Source organism: Chlorocebus sabaeus, chromosome 15, assembly GCF_047675955.1.
Source record: "Chlorocebus sabaeus isolate Y175 chromosome 15, mChlSab1.0.hap1, whole genome shotgun sequence".
NCBI lineage: Eukaryota > Metazoa > Chordata > Mammalia > Primates > Cercopithecidae > Chlorocebus > Chlorocebus sabaeus.
In genome coordinates, this window is record NC_132918.1 from 20852906 (window position 1) to 20870937 (window position 18032).

At 36.7% G+C, this 18032-nt stretch overlaps 1 long non-coding RNA gene across 1 annotated transcript in view; it reads right to left on the reverse strand.

Annotated features, from left to right (window-relative positions):
* Positions 1 to 3817: 3817 nt before the first annotated feature.
* The window catches only part of LOC103221291 (uncharacterized), a 42213-nt gene continuing 27998 nt past the window's right edge, over positions 3818 to 18032 (reverse strand). The window contains exons 3-4 of the long non-coding RNA XR_012095648.1: positions 6117 to 6242; positions 3818 to 4501 (exon numbers count right to left, since the gene is read on the reverse strand). This is a non-coding gene — a long non-coding RNA (uncharacterized lncRNA). The remainder of the gene's footprint in view (positions 4502 to 6116; positions 6243 to 18032) is intronic.

Here is an 18032-nt window from a genome sequence, read left to right on the forward strand (position 1 = left end):
ATTCTACTATATTATCTCTTAGATGCTTTGTTATTTTCCTTTGCACATTTAAATTTTTAATACATATGGAATTGATGTTTGGGTATTATGTAAAGCAGGGATCAAACTTCTGTCATTTGTCTCTTTGCATTGTAAGTTTTCCCAGTACATTGTTTAAAACACCACCACACCACCATATCCCTAATATTATAGTACCACTACTGTTGTAAATCACATGTCTCTCTCTCTGTGTATGTGTGTGTGTGTGTGTGTGTGTGTGTATATATATATATCAGTCTGTGGATGGGTTATTGATCGTATTAATTTGATTATTTATATCTTTATAAACCAACACCATGCCCTTTCAATTACTGTAGCATTTTAAGTTTTGACATACAGTAGAGCAATGCCAACCATTAATGGTTAGTTAAGGTGGAGATGAGTCTGCAGAAAATACAAAGAAAGAACATCAGACAAAGAATGAAATATCCAGGGCGCAATCCTTGGACCACTTCTCTTTTATGCCTACACATTTTCTAGGTCATCTCATCTAGTCTCATGGTTTGAAATGTCATCTGTATACTAATGGATCAAAACTTTATTCCTGGACTTCTCTGTATTCTGGACTCAACTCTCCCAGAGCCTAAATAGCCACTTGGAAATCCAAGAGTCATCGCAAATTTAACATGTCTCAAACTGCCTCCTCATGTCTACCTCTCTCTAATAAACTTTTAGCTCTTTTGCAGTCATCTCAGTTAAATAACAATTCAATTATTCCATAAATCTTGGTGTCATTTTAAACTCTCTCTTTCTCACAGTCTACACCCATTGCATCAGCAACTTCTTTTTGTTGTGCATGAAATTATATCCCAAATTAACAACTTCTTCCTACTCCTACTGCTGACACTGTGGTCTAAACCACCATTTTCTTTTGCCAGCTTCTAGCTGGTCTCTCTGCCTCTGCCTGGAGAGAAGTCTCCCATAATCTATTCTCTACGCAGAAAACCTAATTATTATTGCATTATTGTCCCTTTTGAAAATAGTTTAATGAATTTTACTTAGAGTAAACGCCAAAATACTCATTATGTTAAACAACCACCTACATAATCTGATTCTCTGATATCTCTTTGATTTCATGTATTAACATTTGTCCTTTTACTCTCTCATTTCCAGCTACCTTGGCCTCAGACATTCCACGCATGTTCCCTTCTTGGTGCTTTCACTTGAGTTGTTCCCTCTGCCTGGAACATCATCAGTTGTCTCCCTGCAGATAGCTATGTATCTGAATTCCTTATTCTGTTTTGTCCTTTACTCCGAAGTTATCTTCTCAGCGAGACCATTCCTGGATACCCTATCTAAAATTTCACAGTCTGACATCCTTTCATATTTATTTCTATGCCCTATTTTTCTCCCAAATACTTGTAACATTTAACATATTCTCTAACATGCATATTTTACTTATTTATAATACTTATGACCAGGAGGGGAATATAGTAAATGTCCACATAAGTGAGTTTATGAATCTGGTTGGTTGAGGAGTCCATAATCTAACTTGATAGAATGTGCCTAGATGCTGCTACATAGTATCTCCAAAAGGCTTGGCTGGGAAGACCGAATTTCTTTGAACTAGGTTTTGAAAGAATTATTCCTGATTGTTCACTTCTGTGCTTTATGAACATATTTGGACACTTTGTCTTTTAAATATAGTTGAAAGTGGGGAAGATGAAGAGGTAGAACAGGGACAAGAAGAGAAAAATATGCATATGCAAGTCCAATGTAAGCTCACTTGAGCTTAAAAATTCTTGGCAATTTAAGAAGTAGTTGAAAGTTATATCTATAGATTTAGTTATGATGGTGTCAGTGCAAATGTAGTAAAGCCTGAAATCTGATTGGCTTTATAAAAGGCCCAGATAGTTAATTCCATGTCACTCGCAGTAAATATAAGTTACAGTGTTGTTAGAAAATATTAGCACTATCCAAGCACTACCACTCTCCTATGAGGCACTCAATGAGTGAGGTGACTTTCTAGATGAACAAATGGACATTTTGGATTCAAAGACTGTCTGTTACGGATTAAGTAATGTCTCCCCACCAAAGATGTTGAAAGTATTATCCCATTACCTGTGACTGTGACCTTTATTTGGGAATTGGGTTTTTGCAGGTGATCAAGTTAAGAGAAGGTCATTAGAGTAGAGCCTAATCCAATGTGACTGGTATCTTTATAAAAAGGAAATTTGGACACAGACTGACATGCACATAGGAGAATGCCATATGAAGATGAAAACAGTGATCAGGGTGATGAATTTACAAGCCAAGGAATGTCAAAGATTGCCAGCGAACCACAAGAAGTGAGGCAAGAGGCATGGAACAGACTCTTTCTCACAGCCCTCAGAAAGAACCAACCCTGACAACACTTTGATCTCATACTTCTATCCTCCAGAATGGTGAGACAATAAATTTCTGGTGTTTAAGCCACCCAGTTTGTGTTACTTTGTTATGGCAGCCCTAGGAAACTGATACAGTCCCTATTCTATTATAGGACAACTTAAGTAAATAACATTTGACGTGACCATGTTCAAAGGAAAATAATTTTCATCAAGTAAGATTGCCAAGCATTGAAGAGTCATTATTTTAAAAATAAACTTTCTTTTGTAGAACAGTTTTAGATTTAGATAAAGATTGCAGGCTGGACACGGTGGAGTGCACCATTGCACTCCAGCCGGGTCAACAGGGCAAGACTCTGTCTCAAAAAAAAAAAAAAAAAAAAAAAACTTGCAGAGATACTACAGAGAATTCCCATGTCCCCCCAACCACATAAACATATACATTCGCCTATTATTACCATCTTACATTAGTATGGTATATTTGTTATGACTAATGAACAAATATTGACACATTATTATTCACCCTTATGAATGGATTAGTGCCTTAAGAGCTGCAGGCAAGTAGTTTAGGCTCTTTTTGCTCTTTTGCTCTTCTAAGAGCATGGCATTCCTTGCCTCCAGAGAGTGCAGCATCTTGGAAGCAGAGAGCAGTCTTTGCCCAGCATGCAACCTGCTGGTGGCTTTAATCTTGGACTTACTAACCTCCAGAACTGTGTGAAATAAATATTTTGTTACACCAGCACAAATGAACCAAGATATCATGTTACATTTAGTTGTCATGTCTTTTTAAGCTCCTTTTGGCTACGACAGTTCTTGACTTTTCTTGGTTTTGATGACCTTCACCATTTAAAGGAGTACTGATCAGGTATTCTGCAGAATGACTCTCTATTGTGATTTGGCTGTTGTTTTTCTCATGATTAAACTGAGGATGAGTCTTTTGGGAACAATCACGGAAGTATGTTACCCTTTTCATCACATTGTATAAAGGGTACATACTATCAACATGCTGACATAATTGTTGATGTTATTCTTGATCACCTAGCTGAAGGAATATTTATAAGAGTTCTTCACTGTAAAGTTACTCTCTTCATTCCCTCTTTCCATACTGTATTATTTGGAAAGATGTCACAATGAGCAGCTCATACTTCAGTAATGGAAAGTTATGCTTCACTTCATTTAGGGTGGAGAATATACAGAAATTATTTAGAATTTATCTGAATGATAAATTTATCTCTTTTAGTCCACTTATTTATTTATTTAACAATGTCTTATATCAGTGTAGACTCATGGATTAACATTCATGAGTATATTACATAACATTATTATAGTTCAGTATATTGTAGTTTGAATATATTATAGTTCGGTCATAATTCAACACTGGTGATTTTATTGTTGAAATTGTTACACCTTTAGTTATTGGAAATCCTTTCAGTTGCCTTCTGTGTTCTTTTGACTATTAAAATTATCTCTTTCTTTTTGAATGAACTTATCTCTTTCTTCTTTAGTTTTTGCCTTTCAAAAAAACGGTCCATTGAATCTAAGTTATCAAATTTGTGGGCATAGAGTTGTTTGTAGTATTTTTTCATTATTCTTTTAATGTCAGTAGGAACAGTAGTAGTTGTGACCCCTCTTTCATTTCTCATATTGTTAATTTTTGTCTTTTTTTCTTGATTAGGTTACTTAAAGTTATAGCAAAGTTATTGATCATTTCAAATATTTGTGCCCTAATTTCTATTATTTCATTCTATTTGCTTTAGGCTTAAATTGCTCTTTCTGTATTTTCCTAAGTCAGAAGCTTTGATTACTTATTTGGGATCCTTCTTTTTTTCTAATTATTTGCATTTTATGCTATAAATGTCACTCTAGGCCGGGCACTGTGGCTCACACCTGTAATCCTAGCACTTTGGGAGGCTGAGGCGAGTGGATCACTTGTTGCCCAGGCGAGACCAGCCTGGGCAACATGGCAAAAATCCCGTCTCTACAAAAATTACAAAAAATAGTCAGGCATGATAGTGGGCACCTGTAATCTCAGCTACTCAGGAAGCTGTGGTGAGAAGATCATCTGATTCTGGGAGGTCAAGGTTATGGTGAGCTGTGATCATGCCACTGTATTCCAGCCTGGGTGACAGAGTGAGACCCTGTTTAAAATAAATAAATAAACAAACAAACAAATAAATAAATAAATAAATAAAGTCATTCTAAGCACTGTTTGTTTTGTATCCCATCCTTTTTAATATTTTATTTTCATTTTTATTCGTTCAGGATATTTTTTATTGCCCTTAAGACTTCTTTGACCTATGTGTTATTTAAAAGTGTCCTGTTTAATTTCCAAATACATTGGCATTTTCCATCTGTCTTTCTTTTATTGATTTCTAGCTTAATTCCACTGTGATCTCAGAGCATCCTTATATGATTTCTGTTATTTTAAATTTATTAAGATGTGTTTTGTAACACAGAATATGGTCTATCTTGGTGAATTTTCCAAGTAAGCTTGAAAAGAATGTTTATTCTGCTGCTATTAGATGAAGTATTCTATCAATGTCAATTAGATGCAGTTGATTGATGCTGCTGTTCAAGTTAACTATGTCCTTACTTTCTGGCCTGTTTGATTTATCAATTACTGAAAGTGGTGTGGTGAAGTCTTCTATTATAAGAGTAGATTGTCTATTTCTCCTTGCAGTTCCATAAATTTTTGCCACGTGTATTTTTATACTCTGTTGTTAATTATATACACATTAAAGATTGTTCTGTCTTATTGGCAAATCAACCCCTTTACCATTATTTAAGGCCTTTCTTTATCTCTGACATGTTTTCTTGTTCTGAAGTCTGCTTAGTTTGAAATTAGTATAGCAACTTCAGCATTCTTTTGATTAGTGTAATGACATATCTTTCTCCATCTCTTTAGTTTTAACCAATCTGTGCCATTATATTTAAAGTGGCTTTCCTGTAGACAACATATGGTAGTGTTTGCAAAAAAATCCAACTCTGACAATCTCTGTCCTTTAAGTGGTGTATTCAGATAATTCATATTAATTTATTTATTTATTTTAATTTTTGCTTTTTTTTGGTAACTTTTATTTTAAATTCAGAAGGTGCATGTGCAGGTTTGTTATCTGAGTACATTGTGTGATGCTGAGGTTTGGGGTACAAATGATCCCATCACCTGGGTACTAAGCATAGTACCCAAGAGGCTTACAACTCTCATCCGCCCTTTCCCATCTAGTAGTCCCTGGTCTACTGTTGCCGTCTTTATGTCCATGAGTACCCAAGGTTTAACTCCCATTTATAAGTGAGAACGTGCAGCATTTCAGATCATTTACATTTAAAGAGAGTATTGATGAAGCTAGATTAGTATCTACCATGTTGTAACTGTCTTCTATTATTTGTATTATTGTTATTTGTTCCCACTCATTTTATTTTGTGCTTTCTCTAATTTAATTGAGAATTTCGTTTCGCTCCATTTTATCTCCTCTCTTTTCTTGAAAAAAAAGTCAGCGGTTACCCTAGAGTTTGCGATATATATTTTTAATGACTCTAAGTTTAACATAAAATAGTACTCTACCATTTCACTTGTAGGGGAAGTACCTTGTAAGAGATTATTCCCAATTCCTCTTCCCATTTTCAATGACATTGCTATCATTCATTTCACTTATTTATATGCTATAATCATTCAGTAATTTATTACTATAATTGCTTTAAACAATTATCTTTTAGATAAATTAAGGATAAGAAAGATAAAAGATTTTATCTTACCTTCATTTATTTCTCCTCCAGTGTTTTCCCTTTATTGATGTAGTTCCAAGTTTCTGGACCAATGTAATTTTCCTTTTTATTTGTCTGAGAATGTGCTCATGTCTCCCTCACTTTTGAAGAATGATTCTGGTGGATACAGAATTCAAAGTCGGTGGTTTTATTTTTTCAAAACTTTATAAATATTTCACTCCACTCTAGTTTGCATGGTTTCTGATAAAAAGTGCATTATAATTCTTATCCTTGCTCCTCTCTAAGCAAGGATATATTTCCCCCCTCTGGCTTCTTTTTCTGTATTTTTTAAATAGAGTATTGCACTGTTGCCTAGGCTGGAGTACAATGGCCCGATAATAGCTCATTACAACCTCCAGCCCCGGGTTCAAGTGATTTTCATGCCTCAGCCTCCCGAGTAGCTGAGATTACGGCATGCACCACCACGCCTGGCTAATTTATGTATTTTTAGTAGAGATGGGGTTTCACCATGTTGGCCAGGCTAGTCTCGAACTCTGGCATCAAGTGATCTGCCAGCCTCGACCTCCCAAAGTGCTGGGATTATAGGCGTGAACCACAGTACCTGGCCCCCTCTGGCTTCTTTCAAGATTTTCTTCTTGTCCTCAGTTTTTTACAGCTCAAATATAATATATAAAGTTATATATTTGCTGTTATTTGTCCTGCTTAGTGTTCTCTAAACTGTGTCTGCCATTCATTTTGTAAAATTTTCAGCGATTTTTACTTCAAATATTTCTTCACTTAAGCTTCTTTTTTTTCCCTTCTGGTATTAAAATTACCTATACATTATACCTTTTAAAATTGTTTCACAGTATTTGGATGTTCTTTTCTAATTTATTTTTCTATCTTCAAGTTCACTGATTCTTTTCTCAGCTGTGCTTGGTCTGTTCATGAGTTCATCAAAGGCATTCTTCATTTCTGTTAGTGTTTCTGCTTTCTAGGATTTCCTTTTGATGATTTCTTTGGGTTTTATTCCTCTGCTTGCTTTATCCATGTGTTTCTGAACATTGTCAGCTTTTTGCATTATAGCCCTTTTGTATTATTTATAGTTGTTTTAAAGTTCTCTGTCTGGTACAGGTTGAGCATCCCAAATCTGAAAATTCAAAATACCCCAAAATTCAAATCTTTTGAGTGCTGATATGATGTTCAAAGGAAATGCTCATTGGAGCATTTTAGATCTTGAATTTTCAGATTTGGGATGCTTAACTGGTAAACATAGTGCAAATATTCCAAAATCTAAAAATATTTCTGCCCTAAGCATTTTGGTTAAGGATATTCAAAAATCTATGCCATACTCGAGTCAGATTTTTGATGTTTTTCTTGTCTGTTCAGATTGTACTTTTTCCTGCCTTTCAGCATGACTTGTAATGTTTCTTTTTTTTAAAAAAAAAAAAAAAAAAAAAAAGGTGTGTCAGGTAATGGAAAGTAAGGTGAGTATATTTTAGTGTGAGGATTTATATTAGTCCAGCTAGGAGTTGGGCTTTATTTAATATTTGCTATGGCTGTGCATTCCAGAGGCTTAAAACTTTTATAGTGTCATTTTTTTGTCTCCCCTATTTTCTTTGGACTTTTCTTAAGAAATTCTTTGATAGAGTCTGCATCTTGCAGTTATTTCAGCTATAACCCACTGTTATTAAACGGAGTCCTGTTGGTATGGTTGTAAAATACTGAAGAGGGGAAGCTTTCTATAATCTTATGATTACATTTCGGTTCTTTTAGTGGGCCTGTATCCCTGGCCTGTGTCCTTCACAACTGTTTCTTAGCTTTTCACATCCCTTAAGTGACACAGGAAGGCTGGGGATAAGGGGGTAGGCTAGGAGCAGGGGGTAGGCTGGGTTGGAGTCAGGAAAATGCTTTTCCCTCAGGTGATTTTGGCAGAGGTTTTGGCAGACTATTTTCATCCGAAAAGTAGGCTTTTGTTATGGAGAACACTCAGAGCATATTTCACGATGATTACTTTTCACCTCAAATTCCCAGAACCACAAAGTGATCTTTCTTGGCTCTTTACCATGAGAACCTGGTGGAATTCCTAGAGGTAAAACCCACTACAGTGTTGAGGCCCTCATAGGACAGTGATTGCCCCAGGAGAGAGAAGCTAGCAGCCATAGTTTAAATACAGATACTCCTTGACTTACAATGAGTTGAGCTCTATTGTAAGTTGAAGATATCATAAATCAAAGATGTATTTAACACACCTAATCTACCAGATGTCATAGATTAGCTTAGCCTACCTTAAACATGCTCAGAACACTTCCATTACCCTACATTATGGGAAAAATCTAACACAAAACCATAATAGAAGTACTGTTCACACTGAATGCATATCACTTTTGCACCATTGTAAGGTCTAAAAATTGCATGTTGAACCATCATAAGTTGGAGACTATCTGTATTCCTAAGGGTAAATTCAGTGGAAAATAGAGTTTCAATCCCCACCAGGACTCAGACAAAGCCCCTAGGTTGATCTGTTCTAGAAATTACAACTCTGTCTCAGGAACATAATTGGGCAATTGTTCTATTATGTGATATGGGTTTGGTACCCTATTCTAAGATATTCATATTTAATTTGCAGATATCTTTCACAAGCTATCATATATAATTAAAGATTCAAATCAAATCAAAATGTGAAAGCCATCATTTAAAATTTCATAAATCTGTACAAGTAACATCTATTGTTATTTGGTATTACCTACTCCATGATCTTTGAATACAAATAAAGACTCAATGCAAATAAAGATTCATTTCTTTTATTTCTCAATCTTTACCATTCTTCCCTTACCAGATTAATTCTTAGAAGCAAGGATCCATTTTTTCTTCTTGAAACTCTCTCTCCTTCTTGCTGCTGTTGTTTTAATAGGTGTTATATTTTAGAGCAGTTCACAGAGAAATTTAGTGAAAGGTACAGAGTTCCCATATACTCCTTGCCCCTACACATACATAGTCTCTCCTACTATCATCATCCCACATCAGAATGGTTCATTTGTTACAACTGATCAACTTACATTAATACATCATCAGTCTTTATCTATAGTTTACATTAGGGTTCACTCCTAGTATACATTTTATGGATTTCATAGATGTAGGATGACATGTATCCATTAATATAATATCATAAAGAATAAAGAATAGTTCCACTGGCCTAAAAAGTACTCCTCTAATTCATCCCTCCTTCCCCACATTCCCCGACAACCACTGATTTTTTTACTGCCTCCATAGTTTTGCTTTTTCCAGAATGTCATATAGTTGTAATCATACAATATTTAGGGTTTTCAGACTGGCTTCTTCCACTCAGTAATATGCATTTCGGGTTTCTCCATGTGTTTTAATGGCTTGATGGTTCATTTCTTTTAGTGTTCAATGATATTCTATTATGAAAATGTACCACCATTTACTTATTCCTTCACTCTACTGAAGGATTATCTTGTTTGCTTCCTAGTTTTGGCAATTATGGATAAAACTGCTATAAATATCTGTGTGAAGTTTTTGTGTGGATGTAAGTTTTCAATGTTTTGGGTAAATACCAAGAAACTCACTTGCTGGGTCATATGGTAAGACTACTGTAGCTTTATTGTAAGTCTTAGAGTTGGGTATTACTAGTCCTTCAACTTTGTTCTCTTTCAACATTGTGTTGGCAAGTCTCTTGTTGTCTCTCCACATAAACTTTAGACATAGTTTACCAAAATTCACAGAATGATTTGCTGGAATTTTGACTGGGATTACACTGAATATAGATCAAGGCGGGAAGAACATCTTGACAATATTATATTTTTCTTAATGAATGTGGAATATCCATTTATTTAATTCATTGATTTCTTTCAGCAGGATGTTTTATGTTTCATCATATAGATCTTGTACAAAATGTTGTTGGATTTATTCCTAAGTGCATACCTAAGGTATATTTAAGGCATAACTTGTTTTATTGTGTTTCACTTTATTGCACTTCACAGATACTGTATTTTTTACAGTTAAATATTCATGGCAATCTTGCATCAAGCACATCTATTGGTGCGATTTTTGCAACAGCATGTGCTCACTTCACGTCTCTCTGTCATGTTTTGGTAATTTTCACAATATCTCAAACTTTTTCATTATTATTATGTCTCTTTTCGTTATCTGTGATCCGTGATCTTTAATGTTACTATTGTGATTGTTTTGGTGTGCCACAAACTGTTCATATGAGATGGTTAACTTAATCAATGAATGTTGTGTGTGTTCTGACTGCCCCATCATCCAGCCATTTCCCTGTCTCTCTCCCTTGTCTTGGCCTCTCTATGCCCTGAAACACAAAAATATTAAAATTAGGTCAATAAATAACCCTACAACGGCCTGTAAGTATTCAAGTGAAAAGGAGAGTCACATGTTTCTCACTTATTTTTTTTTTAACTTTTAAGTTTGGGATATATGTGCAGATTTGTTACACAGGCAAACTTGTATCATGGTGACTTTTGTACAGATTTTTTCATCATCCATGTAGTAAGCTGTTTCTCACTTTAAATCAAAAACTAGAAATGATTAAGTTTGGTGAGGAAAGCATGTCAGAAGCTAAGGTAGGCCAAAAGCTAGGGCTCTTCTGGAAAAGATTCAATTGTCCACAATTTTCCTTTGCATTGTGAACTCTCTTTAATTCTATGAAGATTGAGAGAGGTAAGGAAGCTACAGAGGAAATGTGTGAAGCAAGCAGAAGTTTGTTCATGAGGTTTAAGGAAAGAAGTTCTCTCCATAACATAATGGTGGAGGGTGAAGCTTCAAATGCTGATGTAGAAGTGACAGCAAGTTATCCAGAAGATCTAGCTAAAATAATTGATGAAGGTGGCTACACAGAAGAACATATTTTCAATGTAGACAAAATAGTCTTATATTGGAAGAAGATGTCATCTAAGACTTTCATAGATAGACAGAAGTAAGTGCCTGGTTTCAAAGCTTCAAAACATAGGCTGACTCTCTTGTTAGGGGCTAATGCCATTGGTGACCTTAAGTTGAAGTCAATGCTCATTTACCAGTTTAAAAATCCTAGGGCTCTTAACAATCATTCCCAATCTATTTTGCTTGTGCCCTATAAATGGAACAACCAAGACTGGATGAGAGAGCATGTCTGTTTATTGCATGGTTTATTGAATATTTTAAGACCACTGTTGAGACCTACAGCTCAGAAAGAAAAGATTCCTCTCAAAATATTATTATTCATTGAAAACACACCTGGTCACCCAAGAGCTCTGATGGAGATGCACAGGAGATTAATGTTGTTTTCATGCTTGTTAACACAGCATCCATTCTGCAGTTCATGGATCAAGAAGCAGTTTTGACTTTCAAGTCTTATTATTTAACAAATACATTTCATAAAGCTATAGTTTGCATAGATAGTGATTTCTCTGATGCATGTGTGAAAAGTAAATTGAAAACCTTCTGGAAAAGATGTACTGTTCTCGATGCCATTAAGAACATTTATAATTCATGAAAGACGTCAGCATATTAATATAAACAGGAGTTGGGAAGAAATTGATTTCAACAACCATGGATGACTTTGAGAAGTTCAAGACCTCAATGGAGGAAGTAACTGCAGGTGTGGTAGAAATAACAAGAGAACTAGAATTAGGAATGGAGCCTGGAGATGTGACTGAATTGCTGTAATCTCATGATATTGAATGGGTGAGAAGTTGCTTTTTATAGATGACAAGGAAAGTGATTTCTTGAGGTGAGATCTATTCCTACTGAGAATTCTTTGAACATTGTTGAAATTACAAGACAGGATTCAGAATATTACATAAACATAATTAATAAAGGAACAGCAAGGTTTGAGAGCATTGACTCCAATTCTTAAGGAAATTCTACTGGGGGTAAAATATCATTAAATGGCATCTCACATTACAGAGAAATCTTTGGTGAGTAAAAGAGTCAATCAAGGCAGCAAACTTCATTGTTGTATCATTTTAAGAAATTGTCATAGTCATCCCAATCTTTTCTAAACATTACTTGGATCAGTCCACAACCATCAACTTTGAGGCAAGATTCTCCACAAGCAAAAAGATTATGACTTACTGAAGTCTCAGATGACTGTTAGCATTTGGAAGCAACACTGTATTTTTAAATTAAGGGACATATATTGCTTTTTAGACAAAATGCTATTGCATACTTAATAGACTACATATAATGTAAACATAACTTTTGTATGCATTGGGAAACTAAAACATTTGTGTGACTTGCTTTATTGCAATATTTGCTTTATTGCAGTGGTCTTTACCTGAACCCTCAATATCAAGATGTTGAGATATTTTATTTTTTAGGGTGCTAATGTAAATGGTATTGTGTTGTTAATTTCAAATTACACTTACTCATTGCTGATGTATAAGAAAGTGATAGACTTCCGTATATCAATCTTGTATCCTGCAACCTTTTAATATTTGCTTATTAGTACCAAGAGGTTTTTTGTTGGCTCTTTCAGGTTTTCTACATAGACAATTATGTCACTTGTGAATAAAGACAGCTTCATTTCTACCTCCCTCTTGGTTTTGAGACCTCTTTCTCTTGGTTTTGTCCTTTTGTCTTCTTGATCTCTTCTCTTAGCAAAATTTATTGTCTAGAACATATGTAATTCATCCACAGTAGTAATGCTCTCTCTACCAAGATTTCTTTCCTATGCACTCAACTTAGTCATGTATTGACTTCCAATTTAAAAAGCCTGAAACCCACATGGGTATTACAAAGAATCTTAGATCATTTTATCTTGCTTTCATACATTTAACTTATATACAATATGAAAAAGAATTTATTCAAACCACAGCCAAGAGTGTTTCTGATTAAAAAATAAAATTTTTAAAACTCATTTTCAAATATCCATGGTAATTCAACATATTTTATGGCTCCAAGTAATCAATGAAATAATCTGGATTATAATTACCTGGAATAAGCTAGGCACAGTGGCTCATGCCTGTAATCCTAGTACTTTGGGAGGCTGAGGTGGGCGGATTGCCTGAGCTCAGGAGTTCGAGACCAGCCTGGGCAATACAGTGAAACCCTGTCTGTACTAAAAATACAAAACAAAACAAAACAAAACAAAACAAAAATTAGCTGGGCATGGCAGCATGCACCTGTAGTCCCAGCTACTCAGGAGGCTGAGCCAGGAGAATTGTTTGAACATGTGAGACGGAGGTTACAGTGAGCCGAGATCACGCCACTGCACTCCAGCCTGAGTGATGGAGTAAGACTCTGTTAAAAAAAAAACAAACAAAAAAAACCCCTGGAATTCCATTAAAATGGAATAACCATTTTAATACCCTGAAAATAAGAAAACTATTAAGAAAGAATAATTCAAAATGTTTACTGTATAATTTCTCTTTAACACAAAACAAAACAATACAGCATTTTATTTATAACAGAGAAAATATCTTGGTCCAGGCAAACAAAATAATAGCAATATATATTATTATTATATGTATATTATTATACAATATAATAATAACCATATATATATTAAAAGGCTTCCTTTGATCATACAATATGAATTTTTCTCTAATTCTCAACATGTATTCTCAGTTATCAAGAACATAAAAATGGATACTTCCTGATAGGCAAAAAACAAAACCCAAAACAAAACCCTTAGATTCTTAGATACAACAATGGTGTTTGATTTTCAAAGGGCTAAATAATTTAAAGAGATATAGAATAGATCTGTGGTATTAACATTTCTCGGAGGAGCAATTATGAAGAAAATATCCAAAGGGGTGTCTTAGTGGGGCAATACTGGATAAAAGATTGAGAAAAATTACTTGAGGATTATCTCAGATGCAATTTGTTATGAGTTGAATAACATCTTCTCCCAAAAGATATGTTGAAGTTCTAACCCCCAGTACTTCAGAATGTGACTTTATTGGAAATGGACTGATTGCAGATGCAATTAATTAAGATAAAGTCATACATACTAGAGTAGATTGGATCCCTAACTGAATCTGATTGATGTCTTTATAGGAAGATACCCATGGAATGAGATAGAGACACAAGATAAATGCCGTGCTAGCCATGCTATGCATCTACATCGTAAGGCAGGTCAAAGATTAACAGCACACTACCAAAAGCTAGAAAAAAGATTCTTCCCTATAGGTTTCAGAGGGAACATGGGCCTGCCAACACCTCAGTTTTAAACTTTCATCATACAAAACTGTGAGACAATAAATTTTTGTCTTTTTGAACCACCCAGTTTGTGGTACTTTGCTATGGCAACCCTAGGTAACTGACACACATTCTTTCATGCATTTATTCATATGCTAATCCACAAACATGTTGCCTTCTCTTCACCTCCATCTTCTCATTAGCTTATTCCTTTCAGTACACCTCCCCTTCCCTTCCAATGCAAGAAGCAGCATCATCGCTAGCCATCTTGAGGTCTTTGAACACCTGGAGTATTTTGGGTCACGAAGCAGTTGATATGGTTTGGCTCTGTGTTCCCACCCAAATCTCATGTTGAATTGTACTCCCATAATTCCCACATGTTGTGGGAGGGACCTGGTGGGAGATATTTGAATCATGGGGGTGGTTCCCCCATACTGTTCTTGTGGTAGCGAATAAGTCTCACGAGATCTAATGGTTTTATCAGGGGTTTCCACTTTTGTGTCTTCCTCATTTTCTCTTGCTGCCCCATGTAAGAAGTTCCTTTCACCTCCCACTGTCAGGCCGCTGAGCCAAAGCTTGCACATATATGTCAAGATGGCCTGAAGCAACTGAAAAATCACAAAAGAAGTGAAAATTGCCAATTCCTGCCTTAACTGATGACATTACCTTGTGAAATTCCTTCTCCTGGCTCAGAAGCTCCCCCACCCAGCACCTTGTGAGCCCTGCCTCTGCCAACAAGAGAACAACCTCCTGTGACTGTAATTTTCCACTATTACCCAAATCCTATGAAACTGCCCCACCCCTATCTCCCTTTGCTGACTCTCTTTTCGGACTCAGCCCACCTGCACCCAGATAATTAAAAAGCTTTATTGCTCACACAAAGCCTGTTGGTGGTCTCTTCACACAGATGCACGTGACATTTGGTCCAGAAACGAATTTTCCCCTGCCCGGGACTGGCAAACTGACTTTACTCCCATGCCCCAAGTCAGGAAGCTAAAATACCTCTTGTCTGGAAAGACACTTTCACTGGATACGTGGAAGCCTTTCCTACAGGATCTGAGAAGGCCATTGTGGTCATTTCTTCCCTTCTGTCAGACATAATTCACTTTCTTGCTCAGCCCCAACTTCGTCCCAGACAGCAGCCCCCTAGGTGACTATATTCCAGTCCTCCAGCAGGCTAGACAGGAATTTCGCCAGGCTGCTAATCTTCTCTTGCCTACTCCAGATTCCCAGGCCTATAAAGATATCCTAGCTGGACAATCAGTTCTGGTTAAGAATCTGACCCTTCAAACTCTACAATCTCAATGGACTGGATCCTACTTAGTCATCTATAATACCCCAACTGCCGTCTACCTGCAGGACGCTCCCCATTGGGTTCACCATTCCAGAATAAAGCTGTGTCCGTCAGCCAGCCAGTCTGATATCTCCTCTTCCTCCTAGAAGTTGCAAGTACTCACTCTTACTTCCCTTAAACTCACCCACATTTCTAAAGAACAGTAGTAAGCCTTATGAACCTAATACATCCTTTCACTTTGTTAGGTCTATTCATCCTTACCCTACTCTGCAACAGGGCTTTACGCAGTCACCCCCACTACTTAGACTGCATCCTAAAAACTTTTCATCCCTGCTATCTTGTGTCTAGTAATACTGTTATTCTTTGTTCTTACTTATCCATAAGTGCCCTGCCCTTGTCTACACTACTGGCTTATATTTTTTCTCCAAACCATCATAGCTGGCCCTGGTCTTATCCCCCAACCACTACTCTTAACTCCCCCTTAGAGTGGATAAATGACCTTTGCTGAAAAAACACACTGCAATTCTTTCACCCACTTTACATTTCCAGTTTTGCCTTACACAAGGTCTCTTCTTCCTCTGTGGCTCCTCCACCTACGTGTGTCTACCTGTTAATTAGACAGGCACATGTACACTAGTTTTCCTTACCCCCAAAAATCAATTTGCAAACATGACCAAACAGCTTTCCATTCTCCTCATGACACCAACACTTCATCACTATCTTGTTCTGTTTTTCTTATTATTAATATAATAAGACAGGAATAGGCCTTGATTTACTGCTGAAAAAGGAGGACTCTGTATATTTTTAAATGAAGAATGTTGTTTTTACCTAAATCAACCTGGTCTGGTGTATGACAACATAAAAAAACTCAAGGACAGAGCTCAAAAACTCACCAACCAAGCAAATAATCATGCCGAACCCCCTTGGGCACTCTCTTAACTGGATGTCCTGGGTCCTTCCAATTCTTAGTCCTTTAATAACTGTTTTTCTCCTTCTCTTATTAGGACCTTGTGTCTTCCATTTAGTTTCTCAATTCATACAAAACCATATCCAAGCCATCACTGATCATTCTACATGACAAATGTTCCTTCTAACAACCCCACAATATCACCCGTTACCACAAAATCTTCCTTCAGCTTGATCTCTCCCACTCTAGTTTCCCATGCTGCCACCAATCCCACTTGAAGCAACCCTCAGAAACATCACCTATTGTCTCTTCATACCACCCCCCAAAATTTTCGCAGCCCCAACACTTTACCACTATCTTGTTTTGCTTTTCTTACCAATATAAGAGGACAGGAATGTCAGACCTCTGAGCCCAAGCCTGCACATATACATCTAGATGGCCTGAAGCAACTGAAGAATCACAAAACAAGTGGAAATGACTGGTTCCTGCCTTAACTGATGACATTACCTTGTGAAATTCCTTCTCCTGGCTCAGAAGCTCTCCCACTGAGGACCTTGTGACCCCTGTCCCTGCCCACCAGAGAATAACCCCCTTTGACTGTAATATTCCACTACATGCCTAAATCCTATAAAACTACCCCATCCCTAACTCCCTTTGCTGACTCTCTTTTTGGACTCAGTCCACCTGCACCCAGGTGATTAAAAAGATTTATTACTCACACAAAGTCTGTTGAAATTCTTTTCACATAGACATGCATGACATGATTCTGAGGCCTCCCAGCCATGTGGAACTGTAAGTCCAATGAAATCTCTTTTTCTTCCTAGTCTTGGGTATGTCTTTATCAGCAGCATAAAAATGGCCTAATACAGTAAATTGGTACCAATAGAGTGGGGTGTAGCTGAAAAGATACCTGAAAATGTAGAAGCGACTTTAGAATAGGGTAACAGGCAGTGGTTGGAACAGTTTGGAAGGCTCAGAAGAAGGCAGGAAAGTGTGGGAAAGTTTGGTACTTCCTAGGGACTTGTTGAATGGCTTTGACCAAAACCCTGATAGTGACATGGAAAATAAGGTCCAGGCTGAGGTAGTTTCAGATGGAGATGAGGGACTTGCTGGAAACTGGAGCAAAGGTGACTGTTGTTATGTTTTAGCAAAGAGACTGGCAGTATTTTGCCCCTGCCCTAGAGATTTGTGGAACCTTGAATTTGAGAGAGATGATTTAGGGTATCTGATGGAAGAAATTTCTAAGCAGCAAAGCATTCAAGAGGTGACTTGGGTGCTATTAAAGACACTCAATTTTATAAGGGAAGCAAAGCATAAAAGTTTGGAAAATTTGCAGACTGACAATGTAAGAAAAACCCATTTTCTGGGAGAAATTCAAGCCGGCTGCAGAAATTTGCATAAGTAACTTGGAACTGAATGTTAATCACCAAGACAATGGGGAAAATGTCTTCAGGGCATGTCAGAGGTTTTCACAGCAGGCCCCCCCATCACGAGTCAGGAGGCCTAGGAGGAAATGTTTAGCGGTCCAGGTCCAGGGTCCCAGTGCTGTGTGCAGCCAAGGGACTTAGTGCTCTGTGTCCCAGCTGCTCCAGCCGTGGCTGAAAGA